This window comes from Choloepus didactylus, chromosome 11, assembly GCF_015220235.1.
Source record: "Choloepus didactylus isolate mChoDid1 chromosome 11, mChoDid1.pri, whole genome shotgun sequence".
In the NCBI taxonomy this organism is placed as follows: domain Eukaryota; kingdom Metazoa; phylum Chordata; class Mammalia; order Pilosa; family Megalonychidae; genus Choloepus; species Choloepus didactylus.
Genome location: NC_051317.1, coordinates 48595385 through 48620613, shown reverse-complemented (window position 1 = coordinate 48620613; position 25229 = coordinate 48595385). Strand labels below are relative to the sequence as shown.

At 35.2% G+C, this 25229-nt stretch overlaps 1 protein-coding gene across 1 annotated transcript in view; it reads left to right on the top strand.

The window, feature by feature from the left end:
* Positions 1–12172: 12172 nt before the first annotated feature.
* CDH12 (cadherin 12) overlaps positions 12173–25229 on the top strand; it is a 1151516-nt gene continuing 1138459 nt past the window's right edge. Inside the window, exon 1 of the mRNA XM_037799128.1 lies at positions 12173–12376. The gene's annotated coding sequence lies outside the window, so the exon portion shown is untranslated. The remainder of the gene's footprint in view (positions 12377–25229) is intronic.

The following is a 25229-nucleotide window of genomic DNA, read 5'->3' as shown; positions in this document are numbered from 1 at the left end:
TTGGTTCAATGTAGATAGGAGCTGGAAATGTTCTAAGATGGAAAAGTATCTTTTTCTCTCAGCATATTGTCAGTAGTCTGTCAATATTAAACTCATCAATCAAGTTATCAACTACAAAGAGGTTTAAAAACTGATGATTTCTCAAGGTCAATGTATGACTAAATATCTGCTTTAAAAATACCTATAATGTCCTACACTGTTTACTGAAAATAAGAGGCTCATGTGAGCATTAGCTGCCTAACAAAGGATCATAAATTATAGTGACTTAAGGCATTAACCATTTATAAAACACATGATTGTGAGGTCAGCAATTTGTTCTGGGGTAAACTAGGGTGTTCTTGGTTCCTCTGATCTGGGCTCAATTCGGTTGATTGTGGCCAGGGTTGCTAAATTGTCTCCCAATGAATCAGCTGTGGATGGTTTGTCAAAATGGCTGTGCTGGGATGGCATATCTCTTCCAAGTCATCTCAATCCTCCAGAATGTGCAAGTACTTTTTAAGTTTATGCTTGTGCCATAATTGCTACTGTTCAGTTGCTAAAACTTGTCACATTGTCCAAGTCCAGAATCAGGCTGAGTGGGGACCACTAAAACTGTTGTCTTTCATTTGTTTTACACTTTTTTCCTTCCTCTCTCCCTCCCCCCGTTCCTTCCTCCCTTCCTTCCTTCCTTCCTTTCTGCTTTCCTTCCTTCCTCCCTTCCTTCCTTCCTTCCTTCCTTCCTTCCTCTTTCCTTTCTTTCTCTTATTTTATTGTCTGGCTTTTCTATAGATTTATTTGAGTTCTTTACTGATGTAATACTGACATATGGATTCTCATGTGAATTTATAAATATTTCCTGTGTTTAGAATACTAAGATTTCAACTAATGAAACATTTTTTATTTGTCTCTCTAATGGACTTGACATGTAGCAATCAATTTACTCTTTGTATCAGAGAATAGCTGATTTTGAAGAAGGGCGTTATACATAATATGGGTGCAAACATGACTGTTCCCAATCAGCATGTGAGAAATAAATCTTGTAACTATCTCCCTCTGGGAACCATTATGCTGCTATAACTGTAGTTCAGAGTCAGCTTTCTCGCCTGTAACATTAAAGATCACCCTCCATTCCCTAAGGAGTATCTTAAGTTCAGTACTATCTCTCACTTGGCAACCATAAGTAGCAACTCACAGCAAAAATACTTCTAAAAACACTCTCCAATATACCTTGTCTTCCTATTACCATATGGAATCCAGCTCTTAACACAAACTGTGTCAACACATAATTAGCCTACTAAAGGGTGATTGCAGGAAAGAAATATAGTGAGAACTCAGACATGTCAATAAAAGTATACTGCATTTCCAAATGCTGAAGTAGTTGAAAAACATGAAACAAGAAAAAAAATGCAAACTAAGTTTACTTTAAAAAGGACATTAACTAGTCATGTAGAACCTTGAAACTGTTCAAATATAAATTAACAAGTTCCTGAATGGAAAAAAAATTAAAAACTCAGACATGCTTAAAATTCTATTTCAAACACTTTTGTCTGTTTTCTTTACCAAATAATGAATGTCAAGTAATTAAACACTGAATTTTGTTTAAGATGGCTTTTATACAAATCCCAGGCCACAGTCCCATTATAAAAGCCATGGATATGAGAGAGCTAGCATTGCTACCTCATTAATTTTCTTCATTTGTTCCCTGACAAATATTGCTTATTTTTAGGGGAAAATGATGTTAATATATTCACAGCGTGTAGAAATTGTCACCTTATTCTTCAATTGTGTTTCAACAGAAGTGCCAGGGCAATCCAATAAGGAAAGGATAGTTTTTTCAACAAATATTGCTAGGGAATTGGGTATCATCAAGCAAAAAAGATGAATTTAATCCTTCCCTCATATCATTAAAAAAAAAAACTCAAAATAGGTCAACGACTGAAATGTAAAATCTAAAACAAAATTAGAAGATGACAAAGGAAAACATTTTTGTAATCTTGGATTAGACAAAATGTTTTTAGATACAGCACTAAATCTAATAGCTTTTTTTTCAATTATAAATTGATCCTATTCCAAAAAAATTAAAATTTTTCATTTCAAAAAGAAAATTAAAAGACAAGCCAAACACCAGAGAAAGTATTTGCAGATCATACTTCTCTTAATTTCAAATGTATAGAACGACCTTTTATAAATCAATAATAAAAAGACAAAGAACCAAATTAAAATGACAAAAATATCACACCACAAGACATTTCATCAATGAAGATACATCATTAGGGAAAAGCAAATTAAAACTACAACAGGATACCACTTTACCCTATTAGAAAAACTTTAATCAAGAAGAAAACAATTTCAAGTTGTAGTATAGATTTAGGAAACTGAAACCTCTTACATTGTTGATGAGAATATAAACTGGTACAGGTACATTGAAAAACAATATGGAAGTTTATTTAAATCGTTAATCATAAACTTACCATAAGAACGAGCAATTTCACTCCTAGGAGATTTCTCAAGAGAAAGAAAATATAAATCCACTCAAATACTTGTGTGACATAGAGCACTATTCATAATAGCCAAAAGTGGAAATAATCCAAATATTTATCAATTCTTTAATGGATAAATAGAATATGGCATATTGATAGAATGTAATGTTATTTAGCAATAAAAAGTGTAGAGAATACTTATAAATTCTATAACATTAATGAAGCTCAAGAACATTAAGTCAACATAAAGAACACTGATGCAAAAACCACATATTGAATGAGTCCATTTGCATTAAATGTCCAGAAAAGGTAAATCTTTAGAGAGAGAAAGTATATTTGCAGTTGGCTTGGGCAAGGGTGGGACAGAGGGTTGACTGACTGCAAATGGCCATGAGGCATCGTATTGGGGTGAAGTGAATGTTTAAAAAATGACTTGTCATGGATTGTGGTGATGGTTTCACCACTCTGTAAATTTACTAAAACTCCTTCAATTTTACATTTAAAATCCAGTACATTTTATGGTCTGTAAATTATAAATCAATAAATATGTTAAAATAAAAACATAAGGGATTATGAGAATATTTTCAAAATGGAATTACAGATAAAAGAAAAAAGAACAAGCAAATGAGAACTGACAGTTTCTTATAAGACATTGGTCTAATATTAGCAGGGAAACACTACTTATTTTCTACTCTAAAGACAACCATGCTTCATGAAACGAGGTATAACACACCAATTTAAGAATAACAGAGATTATATTTTCCCTTTCATAATGGAAATTCTTGCATTAGTATTCCAACCCTCCTTGCCATTCTTCAAGTATGAAATTGTTCAGGTAGATATGTAAAATTATAACATGCACACACACACATGCACACAATTTTTTGCCTAGGAATTAAAATGAAAATGAAGAATGAATAACAGGGGTAGGTGAATACAATGACAAAAATAATTTCAAAAACCATTATTCAATTTGCTTAATCTCCAAACTTACCATTTTAGAATCATAGAACTTAAGAATTGTGAAGAACCTTAAAAGTCATTTATTTCAATACTCATTGCTTACAATAAATAGTCAGGTATTTTTTACAAGTGGTTCTCAAGCTTTTGATTGGGCACTTTTAGTATAAGGGAACTTTTTGTATCTTGATGCAGATGATTTTGTATTCTTTGGACCATTCTGTTTATCAGAAGGTTGACTTTAAATTGACCTGTAAATTCTCAAATTACAGAATTGTATTTTGCCTGTGAAATCAAGCCGACCTAGCTGGATGCCTATTCCACATGAAAACACTTAAAATAAGTTTCAATTAAGTTTTATTTACTCCAAATTTTCTTCATAATAGTCTTATAACTTTATGACCAATTGTATTTCTTTTTTCTGCACTATTTTTCTCTTCATTTCACTCCAGATTGTCGTAGGTTTTTGGCAACCATATCTTATTTTAATCTTACAGAGTTTACAATGAAGTAAAACTCTCCTGATTATGCCCATGCTTGGTATTATTTAGAAAAGTCTTCCTCACCTAAGACTCAGAGATTTGAGTTAAGCAGTACTAAGGAAATTTGCCATCCTAAAGATTGCCATTCTGTAATGTAGTGATTTCCAGTAGCTCTTAAAAGTTTGCTATAATCATCTTTTTTTATTGCAAATTGAATGGAATTTGCTTGGCCATTTATCAGACACTATGCCTATCCTCGAATGCCCTTGATAAATATGCTGACTTTGAATGGATCTTTATCGTGTAGCAACCCAAACATCTTAAAGGACAGGGAGTCTGTATATTGTCTTGTTCTACTAAAAGTCCAGTATATTCACCCTAGGACTGGCTAGAATGATGCCATGAGAGACACGTGTTTATTTTGTTTGCTTATTTTTTTGAGTCTTTATTTTGTGTTTTATGAGCACAATTTACTCATTTCTTTCTATTGTGAGATATTATTTTTAGGACTAGTCTTAAGACTTTGGCTTAGACCACACAACATGATGCTGAGTGGATAATATCACTAAATAAGAGTATTGACTTTTACTTGCCCACCATCTTCATATTCATTTTTATTTATAAATCTAACCTTATCCAAGATTAGCTGTTGTGGACTTCTGTGGTCTGGAGCACTTTAGGATTGCTTAATTCTTACATTCAGGGTCAGTCTGAGTTGCAGGAGAAAATCAGTGACCTAATATGGCCAAAGACCAAATTGAGGCAGTTTGCTAAGGCTTTTGGTCCTTACAGGATATGTGTTTGATCTCATACACCAATGGTTAGAAAGAAAATCATGGAAATACAGATCGTTTTGGAATCTCACAACCTCTTTTCATTAATTTTGCTTCTTTTCTCTATGTTTATATAAGGTTATGCAAAAACATGATTTCTCCCTTTTGGTTGTGCTATTTCAGTGATAGTCATTTGACCATGAGACCTAAAATCACAATAAGCATCAAAACATATTCTTTTTATTTACATATATTCATATGTAGAGAGATAGTAAAGCCAAGGGAATAATGTTGTCAAAGCAATTAAAAATACATCCACTATGAAAATATGTATGTAATAAAAATTGAAAATAGGATATTGATATAAAAAGACATTAAATATAACATAGAAAATATGATTATTTTAGTACATCCAAGATTGGTTACTTAAACATCTATAAGATCTGATATTAGTCTATAGAAGCTGCAAATCAAGTAGTAAGTGCATTTTGTTTTAAAATAAGTATATATTTGTTTTTAAATTGCTATCCATAAGATAGCAGGGTTGTTTGCTTTTTGTTTTCCAAATCAAACTAAGCAATTGTTCAGAACCACAAAATATATTTATTCATTCAAAATTTAAATCTATATAAATTTTACAGAAAATGTTTAAAATATATATTTAATTTGAAAAAAAACTTATTTTATCGAAAACGCTTTACTGAACTGCTAATTGAACTACTAATTGAATATCAAGAATATATTCATATAAAATTTGGTAACAAAATTTAATTCTTTAAAAATTTATTCTCTAATATCTATTTGGTACCGGATCTAAGTTTTCTAAACGGTACAACTCTACAGTCGATTTGTTCAAACACCACAATTGCATGGAACTTTGAATAGGAAGTGAGATGAGGTAGGTTAGTAAAGGCTGGAGTGAAATATGACACATCCCAGAGTAATTGGGGCAGATACTAAAAAATATATTTACAGCACCCCCCTCCCCAGACCTGAGGATCTGGGGGAAGGTGCGGATGTGTTGGACATCCTCACCTGGACTGGTGTTGGTGTTGTCACAAATGTTGGGACTGGCGATTTGGTGTGCTGAGCCCTCGAGCATGGGACTTGCCCTTATGAAGCTTGTTACTGCAAAGGAAAGGCTAAACGTGCATATAATTGTGCCTAAGTGTCTCCCCCTGAGTACCTCTTTGTTGCTCAGATGTGGCCCTCTCTCTCTCTAACTGAGCCATCTCAACAGGTGAACTCGCTGCCCTCCCCACTTCGTGGGACCCAACTCCCAGGGTTGTAAATCTCCCTGGCAATGCAGAATATGACTCCCGGGGATGAATGTGGACCCAGCATTGTGGGACTGAGAGTATCTTCTTGACTAAAAGGGGGATGCAAAATGAGATGAAATAGTTTCAGTGGCTGAGAGATTTCAAATGGACTTGAGAGGTCACTCTGGTGGACATTCTTATGCACTATATAGATAACACCTCTTAGGTTTTAATGTATTGGAATAGCTAGAAGTAAATACCTGAAACTACCAAACTCCAACCCAGCAGTCTGGACTCCTGAAGACAATTATATAATAATGTAGATTACAAGGGGTGACAGTGTGATTGTGAAGACCTTGTGGATCACACCCCCTTTATCTAGTGTATGGATGAGTAGAAAAATGGGGATAAAAACTAAGGGACAAATGGGGTGGGATAGGGGGATGATTTGGGTGTTCTTTTTTCACTTTTGTTTTTTATTCTTGTTCTGGTTCTTTCTGATATAAGGAAAATGTTCATAGATAGATTGTGGTGATGAACGCATAACTATGTTATCATACTGTGGACAGTGGATTGTATACCATGGATGATTGTATGGTGTGTGAATGTATTTCAATAAAACTGAATTTAATAAAAAAAAATTTATTCTCTAAAAAAATTATGGTAGCTGTAACCTAAACACCAAAGAAATGTAAACCTGTCAATAGAGAAATTATTCAATTTTCTGGATTTATTATGTACTTATTAAACTCTTGGCATTTGCTTGAATTCCTTGAGTGCATACTCTGATATTAGTGAAATCTAATTTATTTCATATACTCATTGTATAATTTGTTATATACTGTTAATTTGCTTTTATTTCTGATATTATTTTGTTACTATGAAATTGAAGTTCAGATATCAGTTATATCACGGAATAACAAACAAAAATAAATAACCTCTTGCATTTAAAATTTCTTTGTATGATTATATATAAAAAACTAATTTTTCCTCTACACTAATGCTAACTCTACACTTCTCAATGTCAGTCAATGACACCAATATTTCTTTAGTTATCGAAACTTGAAAATTCAGATTACTGTTTAACATTATCCAATATATAATTAGCTATGTCCTGTGCACTTATAATTCCATATTTGAAAAGTCCTCTTACATTTCATTCCTTCCTCATATGTCTTTATCTTTGCCAACCTGAATTATTGTATTTACTTCATAATTGTATCCCACCCTCCTTTCCCAGTAGATTCAAAAACAAATAACAACAATAAGCTCTGAATTATATAACTGATCTAATGTATGTTGATCTAATAGATTTATTAGTTTGTCCCATCACAAGTTCTAGACCCTGACCAATTTAGCTTATAGCAACTTCAAGCCTGAAAATGTGAATCTTTCTACCTATCCCCAAAATCTTACCTTTTAGGACCCAGATTAAACCCATGTTTACTTTGTGGTTTTCCCTGAAATCTTCAGTACATATTAATATTGCTTATGTTTCTCTTTTTTTCACATATTTATTAATACCCATATCTGTTTCCAAATTATATCTAATCATAGGTTTCTGGGGCTTCTTTGCAGGGGAAGGGATGGAGGTGGATAGAAGGTGGAAGTTGGGATTTTACTGACTGACAGCAACTCACAGTACAATACTATCAGTTGGTGCTAAAACAGAAAAAAAAAAAAGGTTATTACACTCAGTTTGGGCAGGCATCATTTTAAGAACAAAGGGAAGGACACTGGAATGAAACCCACTGAATAAGAATCATGATTCTGACACTGATTGCAATGTGACCTTGAAGAAAGGATATTACCCCTCTTAGTCTCAGTTACATCATCTATAAATTGGCAGTAAAAAAATCTTCCTGCATTAATTATTATTGCTTTCACATTTGAATGAACCTCTCTCTCATCCATATTATATTATATATATATAAATGGGTGATATATATATATATATATATATATAAACATATAAACGAAAGACAAGCACACATATATTCCTTAAAAGTTAGTGCTTTCCAAATCAGTACGAGTCTCATGTACATTTCTACTCAACAGAAAGAGAGCATTCCTGAAACAGGTCTGGCTTCTACCTGTTTGCAGACCCTGCTGTGTCTGCAATTCATTCTGTTGAGAAAATTCATCTAGGTGCAACTTTTCCTTTTCAAATGTTACATTTGCTTCTCTTTCTTATGAAGATGACTACAGTCTTTGGACAAGACTGTATTTCACTGCAGGAATATTTAATCAGTATAAAATTGATGGTAAAATATGTAGGTGCTGAAACTTCTGAGGGCCAAGGAAAGTTTCCTTGGTCCCCAGAGATTATAGTGTTCCCTATCTGCATGCACTGTTTCCCTTAACCTGGGACAATATACATTGCAGAAGTCAAGTTATTTGTTGAATGAATTATTAAAGTCTCACTCAATTCATGAGGGAAAAATGTTGTTCCTTAATAATCAAGACTTGTTTCCACCACTGAAAAGCAAGAATTATAACTATATTCAGAGATTTTGTATTCAGATAACAATAAAGAAATATTGGAGGCAAGTATTAGAGGTTGGTGACTACAAAGATGAACTCTAGAGATCAGCTGCTTTGATTCAAATCCTTATTCCTTGGTCTACTATGCTTAAGACCATTCAGGGTTATTTAACTTCTCTATGACGACTTTGTTTTCTCTTCTGTAAACTGGGGGAAATAATAGTACCACTTTCACATGTACTATGAAAATACAGGGGAAACATTTATCTTCCAGTAATTACATGCTCAATAAAAATCAACCCATTTTATTATGAGTAATAGATGGCATAGTGTTTGATCATTATTGTTATTGCATGACAATCTAAATCTCTATTTCTTTTCATGTTTTCTGGCAGCAGGTTCTGTCCAATATTTTCAATCATTGGCTCACCATAGACAACCTGGATATTCTGACTTAATCTGAATCTTAATATATTCCACACTAGTTCTATGAATTTATCTTCTCCTGTCCCTTGACACTGACATAACTGTTATCCCCAGATATCAGATGGCAACTTATATTTTCTTGGTCCTCCTGATTTCAGTTGCAACAAGGACAGATCATGCAGCTGAGATTCACCTTCTTCTTGATGGTGGACCCCTCAGGTGAGCAAAGCTTGGTTTTGCTTTCTACCTACCCTCAGGCTTCTTTCCCACCGAAGAGGCTGGTGGGAATCACCATGCCCACATGTCTACAGATCTCAGAAATGTATCTTTGAGTGGGACTTAGGCCAGTGAGGGAAGGAAGCCTCTTGACTTTCTGGCAGCAAATTTGGAAGGCATTCTAATTCTTCCTCAGAAACCCCTTTACACTGGCTGCAGTCACCCAGAACATAAAACATGTGCATGGGTCCCCGATTCAGGCACTGCTTAAAGGGGAATACAAGTGAGGATGCATAATTTCTAGGATTTAAAAATAATGAACACTCCGTTTTTCCTTGCCCTACAATCTATATCCATAATTTCATAAAAATTACCTCAATTATTCTTATCAATCCCTTATTTGTTGGATTCATTAACTGATTCCGCTCATTTCAATTCAACACTCAGTACTACATATAAAATGGTGAAAGAAAGGGGAAGAAAATATGGTCCTTACCTCAGATGGAAAACCACCTGGAAGGCCATGCTATGTTTCTGTTGTTTTAGGGTCAGAGGAGAGCATGGTAGATAGTAATATTCTTCAAAATAATCACTGATCCTCACTGGGGTTCTTTCCTTCTAGGAAGTTTATGTGTCCTTGCAGACTGATAATCAGGTTTACTAATGTGTCTGTCACTTGCTTTGACCAAGGGATTATAAACCGAAATAAGGTTAGTTACTCCTGAGCTAAAGTTATTGTTGTTGCTTTTGTGAGCATCTCCTGGTTTCCACATCCTTTTTCTCTTCCGTGGGATTGGCGATGACCCATCAGCCTGGTGGGTCCCGGAGTAAAGAGGATGTGAAGAAAAGCTATTGTTGACTGTTAATTGATGTGTTGAGGCAACAGAGATACCCATTAGAGATTGCTACAAACATCCAGGGAGGCAGGGTGAAGTCCTGAATCAAAACAGTGACAACAGTGGATAAAATAAATGCTAAAATTGTGCTTTAAATGGTATTTAGGAAATAAAATTGATGAAACTTTTGACTAATTGAATATAAGTGTAAGGGTGACAACAGTTGAGTTCTAGGCCATATTACATCATGGTTTAATTTTTCAGAGCCTTGTGATGAATTTTCCTTTGTTTACTGTCTTTCTACCTCTTGCTTGCCAATAGAGTAATCTTCCTATAGCATAATTTTGATGATGTCAGTCCTTTTCTAAGTGGTCTTCAGTGGCTCCCCATTGCTAAAGAAGTAAGTTCAGTCTCCTTAGAGATAAATATTTGTCATAAGTTTTAAAATATTCATTTCCTAACTTCTGAGCCATTCCTTCCTGAAACAAACTCTCTATTGGTTTTATTGTTCTTTCCCCAAAATGCTTTGTGAATATCCAGTGAAATGCCTTTCATCCGTTATTGCTTGTGCTTTCAGCACTTGTTTTCATACTTTTGCTTATTTTAATTCTACTTATTTGTTTTAGTAAGGATATCATAGCTTCTAGTGTGGTAACGAACGGTCACAAAATCTTGGTGTCTTACAATAAAAGCTTTATTACTTTCTTATGCCACATGTCTGTCTTGGGACAGCTAAGACTGTCCAATATTCTCTTCATTCAACAACCCAGGCTGATAGAAAAGGCTTTATGTGAAGCAGGTGCACACAAAGCCAGTTGACTACACTTAGTCATAGAATGCCCCTGAATGAAATTTTATTGGCTACCTGAATGAGTAACAATAAAGTAAGTATTCACCTTTTATAGCAACACAGCATACAGTACTGTAAATATTACACTTTTCCATGTCTCATTCCCATGATGGACAGGTAACGAAATTGTTTTGTTTGTAGAGTCTCCCCAAGCTATTTCAGCTTGTCACGATACACAAAGCTTGGCTACACCAAATGCATCAACTCATTTGTATTACTTCAGTGGAACAAAAATATTTCAGAAAAAGACATTAATTTTATTTTTATTCAACAATGACATTGGAAAGACATTCTTATTCGTGCAGTTTTTTAAGCTAAGATCCCTACTTGAATTTATACATATTTTAGTAACTGCATAGAGCATATACACTTGAGATTTTTGACACAGATTAAATGTTTATCTCAAATATTACTGAACTCTTGATATACACATGACAACACGAGTTAGATTCCTGTAGATAAAATAAATAATTTCACTTCAATAGTGACATATAAACAAATATCATCATTGTTAAAAACATGTATTGTGGTTTGGGGGATTTTGGAGGAATTTTTATCAATTTTCAACAGTGATACTCCTCATTATATCGTTTACTATTATAGAATTCTATAAAGTTGCAAGTAATCACTAATAAATTCCTTCACTAAAAGAAATTAATGTTAATAAAATTTATTACAATATGTAAATTGGCCAAAATAAAGCAGACTAGACTCACTTAAATAATTTGAACTTTTTTTTTCTTTTTCTTTTTTAGTTTATGGAAGCTGGAACAAGTTGAATTAGCATTGAAACAGGGGAATAAAATAGAAGATGTTGCTTGATAAGGTAATCACCAATTAGCATCTGACTCTTGTTCAGGCAAAGTTTAAAGAATTAGACAACTTCCAGTGGCAATGGGCTTTATCAGTTGTCATGTTCCACCAAATAAAGCAATTAAGCTACTGAGAAGAGCAGGTACTAGAACCCAAGCCTTCTGCCTGCCAGATGACAGTTCTCTGATATTCAATAGACCTCAAACATTTAACAACCACAGCGCCAGCTGCTAAGTCCAGGTGCTATCACTTTCTCAGAGTCTAATCTTCACCCTCTACTAAGCTCATTTAATGAGTCTTCTGAGAGCTATGGAGTCATCTGATTCATCCAAAGCATTATGCAACGAACGCCAGGGAGGGAAAAGAACAAACAAGATAAATTTCAAATACAGGATTCAATTACTTTTCACAACTCAGTGATGTGTCAAAGGCACGCTGTGTTTTGTTTTGAGGGAGGGGAGATGACAGGGAGGGAATCCTGAGCCCCCATTGGCTCGCCTCCTGCCGCTGCAGTTGAGCTCCAGCCGCTAGGAGAGCTTTATTGATCTGAAGGGTAAACGTGGAGGGAGCCTGAGACAGGGGTCCAGGCGTTTCTGAGAAGAGAGGCAGCCTCTTCCAGGAAGAAAGTGTTTCTGCTGGCTTCCCTGGCTGGCGAACCTTCTGTGAATGAAAGGGGACAAAACGCAAGGCAGTTTATTGCTACAGTGATTTAGAAGGAAAAAAAGGAAAGAAGGGTCTCACCTTCCGTGCAAGGATCTGTCTGCTGCTGCCGTTTCTGTTGCTGCTTCTGCGGTTGCTCTGCTGTTTCTTGCCATCAGGTAAGGCTTCCTTTTTTTTTTTTTTTTTCTTTTTTTGATCGGGATTGCTTCACGTGTGTGATCGCTTCGGGGTACTTGCACAGAAATTCATACATGATTAATAAAGTGATTCCAAGCGTAGTCAGAAGCAGAACGAGGCTGCACAAGGATCTAGCATCTGATTTAGGAGCTTGTGTGTCCTTTTGCTTTGGGAAACTTCGGTAAGTTCTAAACAAGTCTCTAGTTTTTAGAGGAAGAGGTTAAATTAAAAGGGGAGTGAAACCACAAACATAGCTTAACATGGCTAAATTTTCAACGGAAAATGACTAGGTTTGCTAGATGGTCAACTGGTTATTTTTTAAAAGGCTTTATTGATATCTAATTTTTATAACCAAATAATTAAGGCTTTATTTCTAAACAGCTTCTCTAAATCCTTCTCCGCTGATGGTTAAGACGTGATTTTTTAAACTGCATCCATCATTGAAAAATACAATTTAAAAACAATTTAAATATGTTAATAGCTTGTCTGTCAGTATACAGCCATCCGAGTTTCCGACCACAAAACTAATTTGGGACGCGTAGAAGAGATAAGATTACCAGATCTTCTGTGGGTTATGTAATATGCATTTCAAAGTATCTTAAGGTTATTGGTCATTTGGTGATACGATTAAAAAAGTAAGAAAGCCGTCTGATGCATGACATAATAGAAAACCAGTTTTCAGAGAGACCTTTAGAATTTTAAAAATATTTTCTTCTGTTTTTTTTCCCTACTTTGAGATCACTGTGGCGTCAGAATTTGTATTTTGGGAAGCTCAATCTTTCCTATAGATACATTTCTCTGTACTCTCTGGAGAGGGATCTGACATACTTTTGGCTGATTTTGTGACCATTTCATGACTCTCAATTTCCCATCAGGTATTTTGATACTCATTCACAAACTGTTCAACTAGAAAATTACCTTACATACTAAAGGGAGAAATAAATAAATTGAAAAGCTTCTGAAAATGTGTTTACAGTTTTAAATTACACTATACATGACCAAAACATGAAAAATCCAACCATGCTGTGCAGGTATTAGTTTGCTAGATATTTTACTATACACCGGGTCAGGTATAAGATTTATAAAATAATATTCAGACACACAGCTGCACAGAACTATTGAACCTCATCATTTGACATATTTTATTCGTTATCATAAGAAATTTCAATATCATTTTAGCTTATGCTTTTTCATATTATTTCTGGAAAGAAATTTATCTGAAAAAATTTTATAATAAATTACAATATTACAACAGAATGTCTCTTCAGAATCAAAAAGGAGATGTGTACTCTTCCCAAGCCATAAGCAGTTTACTGATGAATTCCTTTGGAGTGCTCAAGAGTATTGCCACACAAAAAGTAGGAGCTTCCACTTAACCAATCTAATTAACTGACATACCTTATTAAGTAGCAAGATTTAGGGACTGCTCCTCCACCTGGTATAGAAACTACTGCAGTAAAAGAGGTTTCACATTAACTTGGAAATAGAACATCTTTCCTCCCTTATTTATAGCTCTTCCTTCAAGTATCAACATCCATGTTTACTGTTATTGTTATAAAGTTCCTCCCCTTTAAAAAATATCCCACTTTATTTTCTGTTGTGTTCAGTAAACCTCTAGTTTCAGCATCTTAACTTCTACTGATGTGTTCCATTTCCAGGCATTAGGAGGAAGTTTTCTTGAGAAAAATGCTCTTTTTCCTGCTAGATCTCACTTCTAACCCTGATCTCAGTGATGTTATCATTTTAGATACTTTCCCCCAAAAGAGAGAGTTAGATTACAGGGGGAAAGTCATGTGTTCCATGTGTGTAATAAGGTAAATTAAGTTCTGGTCGCAGCAAAAACAGTGCTTAGCTTTAGAGAAATCCCCTGTTAATGATTCATATGACATACGTACAACTCAGCATGACTGCATCCTGTAAGGATGAGACTCAAAACTGGGTCTCCTTAGATTGAGCATCTGTTGCATCTAGTATTTTGACAGAGTGTGTTTCATGTCATAATCTGTAATATAGGTTGACATCAATCAATCTTTTCTCATTTTGTGGATGTTTAGAATGTATGCCACTCTTACTTATTAAAATGCATTGTGATGAACATAAAATAATTCTTGCAGATGAAATAGAACAGAAAATATTCTGTTATACTGTTCTTATATGAAAAGTGCAATATAGTGTGTTCACACCTGTACCATTTAGATGTCATACAATTAAACATATTTGGCAATTATCATAGAAAGATACAAAGAGTGATGTTTCTCTTAAAGGTGAACCATGTTTTCATGTAAAAATACTGAATATAAGGATTTGTGAAATAAAATGACCTGCTAGTAGATTCTGTGTCAAATATCTTCTTACTTCAAAAGTGTGAGTATAGATGTCTCATCTAAGACAAGATACTATCCTGATAGTCTTCTAACAAACTCTTGTTGTTTTAAAGTAATTGTTTCACATGTTACAATGTCAGCATTACCACGTCAATAGACATTTTTCTTGCAGTGTGACACCAATTCATAATCCTATTTATATTAAACTATAGGTGGAAATATTTAACCTTTCCTGTTTAACAAACATTGAGATTCATTTTCATGATAGGCTTGATTGATATGGAAAAATATAAAATAAAATTAATAAATAAAAGAAATTTTATGATTTTTACTTAGAAATTTCTTTTTTATTTACCTATGCATTATAATTGAACAATTTACACTGTTATAGCTTTTAAAAGCATTTTAACTTTTAGTTTTAAGGCAATTTCATTGTTTTTCTGAATTCTTGTGCTAAAAGGATGATATATCTTAACAAAACTTTAATAGGAAAATGTGTGTGTGTGCATGTGTGTGTGTAGAGAGACAGTGAATAATGATGCCTGTGCATATTATCAACAATGGTTACTCAGAATTATTCATTAAGGTGATTCATAATATGGAATGAATAACATATTTAGAAAAGACTGAGAGAATGTTATGACCATTGAAAAACTGAATTAATAGGTGAAGACCACATAATGTTCTACTTTTTTGTGGCATCCTGGATAAATGGGCTAGGAATATGATGTTATTCAATTATTAATTATCACTTCATCTAATAAGCATCTGTTAAACTGTTGAAAATGGGGTGCATGTATACTATAACCATTTCTAGAAATAAAGTTTTATTTAGGTCTACTTCATTCTATATCATATTATAGCTCATGGTATTAGGGATAAATTGAATCTAGTTTGCTTCAGTTATTTCTTCACTGTTTTTCTTTTACAAACCTTTCTCTGTAAATACCTAACGCATTTTTCTTTAAATGGATTTATATTGACTGGAATTTAAGGAATTTGAAACTTGAACGATTTAATATTCTTCCTAAAACATGTATATCTCATGCATATATGTGTAAATATCCTTGTGAAAGATATTGTGACCACAAGCTGTGCACAGATAATCGCGAGAGAATGCAGGACTTACATGTCAAGCACTAATTCCATGTGTTCATATGAATGATGCATGCTTAGTTCCAAGTACCAAATAAGTAGTGAAACATTAGGGCATAGATGGTGAGCATAGAGTGTGCCACAAAGTAGGAAGCTCATTGCAAGTATGATTGATGACACCTTAAGTTTGCTGCATAATCTATGGTTTTGCTATAATTCCTATTTTACAAAAAAAAAATGTTATAATATTAAAAATGAAAGTTGCTCCCATGTTTAATGATGAGAGTCCTGACTCATTATCTCATGATGATGTGGAAAGATTAAAAATTGGAAATAAGAGAAAACCAGTCAATCGTTTGAGTCCAAATTTTGAGAATTAGTGAATGGGTGTTTGGGGCAAAATGCTTAACTATTTGATCCTTGATTTATTCTCTTGATTTAGTATAATCATAGAAAATACTCATGAATAGTTCAGGTCTTTCTCCTTTGTAATCTTCTTAACTCAGGCAAACTATACTTGTGATGGTTTACTGAAGCCAGAGCTGACCCACTGGGTTACATGTCAGCATGTGGTTGCCAAGATGAGTTATGTGCTGGACTTTACTTGTCATGTGGTTGTGAATTCAGTCCTCAGGTCACTTATCTGAAAAATGCCACTTAGTTTGGCAAGAGTGCTTTCAATAGACAGGTACGGATGTTTCTGGTAGTTCAAAGAATCAGTGAAGTTTAGATTGTGATGAAACTTTTACTGCCACATTTCAAAAGTTTCATCTGTAAAGGGAAGGAAAAAGAGGATGTAGCAAGAGAAGAGTACAGAGTCAAAGGTAGTTTGTAATTTTGATTTTGACAAGAATTGAACATGTGAATAGTTGAGATGGAAACCATTAAAAAGTGGTTGATAATAAAGAGAAAGAGAAATAAGTGATGGATCAAAGTCTCAGAGGAGAATATAAATTATAATATTCAGGGGATAGCTGGCAGATACAATTTAAAGATATTAATTTTAATAATGTGACTGATAAAGTAATTATTCAAAAGCCAAATATCACATGCTTTTATCTGACATTTCAATATTTATTAAAATAGTATCTTGTATGCCAAAAAGGATTATTAGGAATAGTCAACCAAAATGTGATGCTAATAAAGTTATCTAAAGTAATTCTTTTAAATTGTAAGTAAAAGATTAATTTAAAGATTAATTCTAAGTACATTTGTAAGTACAATTAAAAGAGTAAATGTAACTAAAATAAATTTAAACGTTTGGTAAATGTTGAGAACTAGGGAAATTAGCATTTGTAGACCCCATTCTGCCAATGAGATATATGTTGCAATGTTATTATTAACACTAAAGGTTATGATGCATTTAAAATTATTTCTGAGGAGATATTGTGTTACAATCAAATAACATATCTGCAAAATGAAATACCATCCTAAAACTTTGTGAGTCAATATTTATTTCCATGAACGGTTGTCATTACTCCAAGGAATATATTACAGACAGATTTTAAATCAAGACTATTTTACTGAAACTCCACTCTTTCCTAATCACTAACAATAGGGTAGTGACTGAAAAGTACAAAATAGCTTTTGTCAGGGCTTTTGATTGTATGTTTACTTGGGTAAAATGGAAAGCACAATGACTTTATGAAATAAGTGAATTTCTCACACTGAGACATCTAGTGATCTTAATCAGTATTTGGGCTTAACTGGCTACAAGGAAAACGTCACTATAGTAAGAGTCTAACTTAGAAGGAAGATGGGTAGCAGAATTGGAGTTGTGTTAAGTAAACTGGCTAATACAGCAAATTCCTATGTACACTATACACAAATAATCCACAATTTTAACTACAATATGTTAAAAAAGTATTCTCTAATGCATTCAAAACTCAATATTCCATGCTTTCATTTAATGAATAATAAGCTTACAGTAAATGTATAATGTCGGTTAACAAGGCAAACAGAAGGATAGAAGAAGGCAAGGCTTTTGATCTTTTCTGACCCAGGAGATTGTATGTGCCTCCAAACAGAGATTTAGCAAACGGCATTTTTTTGTTTTGTTTTGTAAAAAAAGAAAATTAAGGTAGGCATCTTCAAAACACACAAACACACCACAAAAGCTCAGACCCATCTCATAGACTGTTAATTGGATTGAAAAATCTTAACATCTTTTAGGAAGCAAATTTAGCAGTATCCATCCAAACACAGAAACCAGCATTCTCAATGGAAATATTACTTTCCAGAGAAATGCTTTCATGTACTTTGCATTATCTTCTGCTTTTCTTCTTCCCTTACTGGCTTCTTCTCTTCCAACATTCTCCTTTGTTGACTTCTTGTCCTCTTCATACATCTAAGGAGCAACTAGTTGAGTTTCCTGGCATTCAGTCCTCACCTTTCTATCTACAGACTCTCTAAAGAGATGACCACATCTAATTCCATGGGGTTAAGTGCCTTCTATATGCTTATTTCCAAATCTCTGTGTTTATCTCCAACTCCCACCCTGAGCATCAGAATCCCATCTCTGAATGCCTAGACAATGTTCCTGCTTGCAAATCTAATGGCCATACACACATAACTTGTTCAAAACCAAATTCTTGACTTGGGCTCTTTTCACACAAATCACTTTATCTAGTTTTCATCATCTCAGTAAATAACATAGTTATGTACCCAATTTCTCAACCCCTTAGGGTCAGCTGTGAGGCCCTACTTCCATCCCCTCCCCTCACATTCAGCCCAATATTGAGTCTACTGGCTTCATATATCTTTAAACCAATCATTTCCCTCCTCCTGCACTGCAGTCAACTTTGCCAGAATCATCATCTCAGACCTAGATGTGATAACCTCCAAATTGGTTCTTCTACTTCTATTTCCCCAAATTCTCTGCACAGCAATCAGAGTTGATATATACTGTGTGTGTGTTTGTGTGTATGCATAAGTATATATAAAATCACAAACAATCCCCTACTCCAAACCCTCCAATATTGCTGTTAAAGTGCTCTCCATGGTTTAAAGCCCCTATCTGGATGAGCCCCTCTATTTTCTTTCTCAATATGTTTCCAAAGCCAAGTTCATTCTTGCCACAGGGCCTACACACTCACCCAACTTTGCTCCATTTATATCGTATATTAAATATTTCTTCGGGGCAACATTCTCTGACCACTGTCCATAAATAGTATTCCCCTCTCCCAGAGGCATTCTCTTTACTGTTATTCAACTTTAATTTTCTTTATAGGGCCTGCCAAACCTTACATGTTATTGCATTACATTGTATGTCTTCTGAAATAAATGCAAACCCCATGAAGAAAACCTTGGAGAGTACCTGGCATATATGAACCCTCAAGCATTTGTTTGGTAAATAAATGAAGGAATGAATGAATATAGGCACATAAATTCACTTACGAAGTAAACATTCACATATAAGGAGTTTGAGTTACACAATAGCATATTAAGAGTGGCTTTCTTTTAGGAGAATAGTGGCATGTTCTTTTGAATTATATGACTTTCTACAATAATAGATTCATGTATATAACTTGGCCCATACCTGAAATAATCTTTAACTAGTCATGTCATTTGTATCAGTATTCAGTACAGAAACAGTGTTCCCTTGTTAAAATGATTAAAGGTATTAAAAAAGAACACAATTTGAAACTAAGTCTAAGGAAAAAAAGATTTTAAACTTTAGTGTAGAATAATTTAGATGGATATTGATTATCTTTTTAATTCAAGATTCAATACTATCTCACTGTGTGTAATGCCCCAGTCCCCCATGGTGTCTACAATTAAAATAAAACTCCCAGGATAAACTAAAAAGAGGAAGAAGACCTTTAAAGGTTTGTCTTAATTGGCTCTGAGATTCAGTTTTGTTATCTGAAAAGAACAGAAAAGAATCAGTATTAACACCTGGACTCATGTCTATGGAAAGTCCAGAACTCCTGAAGTAGCAATTAAATGGCTTAATCTTAAAACCCTCCTAGGTTTAATTCAGTAGCTCTCTTCAGAAGGGCATTGCTAATTCTTCCTGAATTGCTGCTGCTTCTAACTGCACTGCTTTAATTTGAACAGCATTCGAAATTCCATTCTCTCTAATGGAGTTAATTGCATTATGAAAGCCAGTTTAGAGTGGAAACTTATTTCCTCTTGTGGAGTATATCTCTACAGAGTCCTTCCTTTTCCTTTCAACTTGACACACAGGAACATTTATGCAGGATAGTGTCACAATGCAGTGTCTCCTTTTTAAACCAAGTTTCAAAGAATATTCTTTAAAATATTTATATAGACACCAAAGCATGTTAGCAATCCAAAGTGCCTGCAATATTGTACACACTTAGATTGGCTGATCTAATAGACTTTAAGTCCTTGGAACATTAACGAATCTCTGAGCTTTTAAACAGGCTGTGACCTATTCATTTAGAGGGCTACTTCAATAAAGCAAGGGCTCACTTAGGTTAATGATAGATCATGGAGCTATTTGATTTGCAGTGAGCTGGATTTCCCAATATCGTCTAACATTTGTGTGGTCCATATTATCACATCAAAATGGCAATTCAAGCCCATTCCCTTGTTCCTATGGATTTCTAAGTGATTACAGGAAACCTTCGTGTGCAAGTCCATGCAGGTTTAACCCTGATAACACTGATGAATTATTATTTTTCCATAGAATATAGAATTTCAGCTAAGTGTCAATTTCCTTGTGACAGTGACAGCTGCTTATTCAAAGTTCATCAGGGCATCTTCTTGAACACAAAGTTAGACACTTAACTCTAGCTCTCTTTTATTGCTTTGTTAGCTTCCTGTCTGTTTTCTTTTCTTTACGAAAGATAGAGAACTCATGGACAGGTTGTCCACAATTAAGCATCCTCAAAATTATATTCCCATTTGCCAATCACCCTCATACCCTTATGGTTCTATAGACACAAATGCTCACAGATCCACTGTTCTGGTTTGCTAATGCTGCAGAATGCAAAACACCAGAGATGGATTGGCTTTTATAAAAAGGGGGTTTATTTGGCTACACAGTTACAGTCTTAAGGCCATAAAGTGTCCAAGGTAAGACATCAGTAATCAGGTACCTTCACTGGAGGATGGCCAATGGCGTCTGGAAAACCTCTGTTAGCTGGGAAGGCACATGGCTGGCATATACTCCAAAGTTCTGGTTTCAGAATGGCTTTCTCCTGGGATGTTCCTCTCTAGCAAGCTTGCTCCTCTTCAAAACGTCACTCACAGCTGCACTGAGTTCCTTCCCTTTGAGTCAGCTCATTTATATGGCTCCACTGATCAAGGCCCACCCTGAATGGGTGGGGCCATGCCTCCATGGGAATATCTCATCAGAGTCATCACCCACAGCTGGGTGGGGCACATTCCAAGCAAATCTAATCAGCACCAAAATGTCTGCCCCACAAGACTACATCAAAGATAATGGCATTTGGGGGACACAATACATTCAAACTGGCACATTCCACACCCTGGACCCCAAAATGACATTATCTTTCCATATACAAAATACATTTCATCCCACAACAATATCACAGAAACTTATATCATTTCAGTAACAAAAGTTAAGTACAAGATCCCATCAAAATCAATTACAGATGTGGTAGGTCCTAAGACATAATTCTCCTTTAACTTTTGGATCTGTGAACTTAGAACAAGTTACATGCTTCCAATATACAAAGGAAGGACATTCATAGGATAAACATTCCCACTGCCATAAGGAGAAACAGTAAGGAAAACAGGGTTAACAGGACCAAAACAGTTCCTAAAATCTGCAGGACAAACTCTATTAGATTTCAAATCTGAGAGCCATTAACACAACGATGTTGCATCCTTGGGGCTTGAGAGAGTGGGAGTCTAACCCTTCCTAAGGGCCTTTGTGGCAGCCCTGTCCTCTCCAAACACTTGGGTGAGTGCTCCAAAATATCCACACATTGGGGAGACCACCTTCTCAGCCCCACCCTCCTCAAACATCGGGGCAGCTCCTGGATTCCGTTCCATCTCTGGGGCACACGCTCAACCCCTTCAGAACAGTGTGGTGGCAGCCAGGCTCTCCCCAATTCCCTGGGAATGTGCTCCACCCTCTTTGGGGCTTGGGGTGGCAAGACATTTCCTGAGCATCGAGGCGGAAGGCCCGCCTTTGACCTCCAGGGCAAACTCACCCTTTCCATGTATGTGTGCCACTCCGCTCTCCCAGCCCAAGACCTCTTGACTCCAGACCTTAATCTCCATTGCTCTGTCTTTGAAGAAATTTTTCCTTCAGTTTGTTCCTTGTCTGTCTTCTCCAGTCCAGACTGGCAATGGCTCCGTCTGTAAAGATCTCGCAAAAATTCTGTTGGCTTCGCATGAAGCATGCAGGGGTCAAAGCCATCAGACAATACGGCTTTCCACAAATCCTTTCTGTATAATTCCGTCTCCAATCTTGGCTTGTACTGAAATGGCAGCTGGGTTCCATGTTTGGTTACATCCTCACATTGGGCTGTAGCTTCTGGGATTCCACCCCCTGTAAGCTCATAACTTTCCAAGCCATCAGCTTCTGGTATCTTTGAACCCAAGAGTTCAGTTCTAAGTTTATCTCTCTCTGCTTACAGTTTACTATAAGCCGCAAGGAGAAGCCAGGGTACATCCTCCACATGTAGTCTGGAGATCTCCTCAGCTAAGTATTCCAGGTTGTCATTTTCAAATTCTTCCTTCCATCTGACACCAGCTTCAATTTTGCCAAATTCTCTGCCACTTTAAAACAAGGATTGCCTTTCTTCCAGTTTGCAACAACACATTCATCGTTTCTGCTCAAGTCCTCATCAGAAGTATCTTTAGAGTCCATATTTCCATAAACAGTCTCTTTAAAGCAGTTTTGGTCTTTTCTATCAAGCTCCTCACAATTCTTCCAGAATCTTCCCCTTATCCATTTAAAAAGCCATCCCAACATGTTTGGTATTTGCAAACTCAGCAGCAAAAGCACCCCACTCTCGGTACCAAAATCTGTTCTAGTTTGCTAATGCGGCAGAATGCAAAACACCAGAGATGGATTGGCTTTTATAAAAAGGGGAGTTATTTGGATACACAGTTACAGTCTTAAGGCCATTAAGTGTCCAAGGTAACGCATCAGTAATCGGGTACCTTCACTGGAGGATGGCCAATGGCGTCCAGAAAACCTCTGTTAGCTGGGAAGGCACATGGCTGGCATATATCTCCCAAAGTTCTGGTTTCAAAATGGCTTTCTCCCAGGATGTTCCTCTCTAGCAAGCTTGCTCCTCTTCAAAACATCACTCACAGCTGCACTGAGTTCCTTCCCTTTGAGTCAGCTCATTTATATGGCTCCACTGATCAAGGCCCACCCTGAATGGGTGGGGTCACTCCTCCATGGAAATATCCCATCAGAGTCATCACCCACAGCTGGGTGGGGCACATTCCAAGCAAATCTAATCAGCACCAAAATGTCTGCCCCACAAGACTACATCAAAGATAATGGCATTTGGGGGACATAATACATTCAAACTGGCACATACACCCTCCTACATAGAGAGATGAGGGTAGTGAACATTGAGGAAGTTTATAGTGTAAAAAAAAAAAGTTACATCATTTATAAATGTCATATTAAGCAGCTGGAAATCTGCAAGTGATAATGTGTCGATTGCTTCTTAACATGTCTGCTTTTTCATTCATTCTGTATAGTCTTTAGAGGCATGTGTCTTGTTGGATAATCTTGATAATAAAGAAAAATACACATTTTTAAATGTTTTATGAGCCTTATGTTGAATTAGGCTCTGAGAAGTATATGTACAAATGATAATTTTAGCAATGTACTTTTGGGATGTCCTTGCATTTCATGTTTATAAATACGTGCACACACACATACAAAAGTGTTAAGAGCAACTTCTTCAGTAAGATCTTCTCAAGCTAACTAAATGTTTCTGATAGAAGGCTATAAACCCTTTTGGCACTAATCCTTCCTAAAAAATGAAATACTTCCACACTATAGAGAAAGCTATGAAATATGAATGACAGGAGTAAAATAACATCATTTATTCTTGCTTTATGATTTACAGTGTGGAAATGACAACTATGGGGGAGGTGAAAAATGGTGAATTCCCCTGTGTTTGATGCTAATTTCACAGCACAACAGAAAAACAGAGAATTGTGCCATATTCTGGATCTCTACAGGAATTTATTTAAAGACAGTCCGTTAGTTCATGTCACCATGGAGAAGTGATAAGTTATGAGTGTGTTTACAAATAGACTGGGGGAAAATTCCCCATTATTGTAGATTCACAGAAAACTACCCTGAAAAGTTATTTTCTTTTGCTTCCCAGTCACAAAGCTATGATTAATAACTTTAATACAGAGCCAAGATATTTTCATTAATGGTTACTTAACATATTTTGTAAATGCATTTTCTCTTTCATCCTTTAAGACCAAGAAAAGTTTCAAACTCCTTGAAAATAAAGAGATTATTTTTAAGGTGTAAAGGGTAGAGCCATATTCTCTCATGCCTTAAAACGTACCTACACTTATCTTCACAGAGTCATAGAAGTTTTGTTTCTCTGTTATGTTGCATTGGACTTTTTCTTAGCTTTGTATGTACATATAATGATTTTAACCATCTGCTATTTAAAAGACTTTTCAGATCACTTATTTATTATTATCAATTTTAAGTAACTCATTTACATTTTAAAAGAAGCCATCTGGAGTTAAAATTTAATCCAAGTAATGGCTAGCAGAATTTGGATTTCCATTACCGTTCTGTGGATGCTATTTTGAGAATTGGTGTGTTTTTTGTTGATTTTCAAATATAATGTGTTTTGGGTTGTCTGTGGATGTACTTTGTCACCTAGGTAATTATTTAGTCATATTTTAAATTTTATTATAATTTTACTATGTGGTCTTGGAGAAGAAAATGAAACATAGCTGAATGTTTTAAACTGAAGTATTCACCTCACTCTCCACTCACCTTCTATCCCACTCACCAGTTATAAATGCTCACTATCAGCAGTTTCCTGTGTGTTCTTCTAGAAAGTTTCTGCCAAATCATAAATCCAAGAACATAGAGTAGAATATTCCCTATGTTCCACTTGATTAATGATTATGTGTCCCAATTAGTTACTCCCTCCTTCTTACCACATTTTTTTTCCTTATTGGAGAAGTTGTGGGTTTCCAGAAAAATCATGCATACAATAAATGGATCCCATACACCACTCCACCACCACCACCTTGCATTGGTGTGCAACATCTGTTACAGTTGATGACAGCACATTTTTATAATTGTATGATTAAATAAAGTCTGTGGTTTAACTTGGGGATCACTGTGTAGTGTAGTTGCATGGATTTATTTTCTAATGTTTATTCTGTTACTTTATATGTAGTCTAAGATTTCCCCCCTTTTAATCATATTCTGATATATATTTCCATGCTATTAATTGCTTTCACA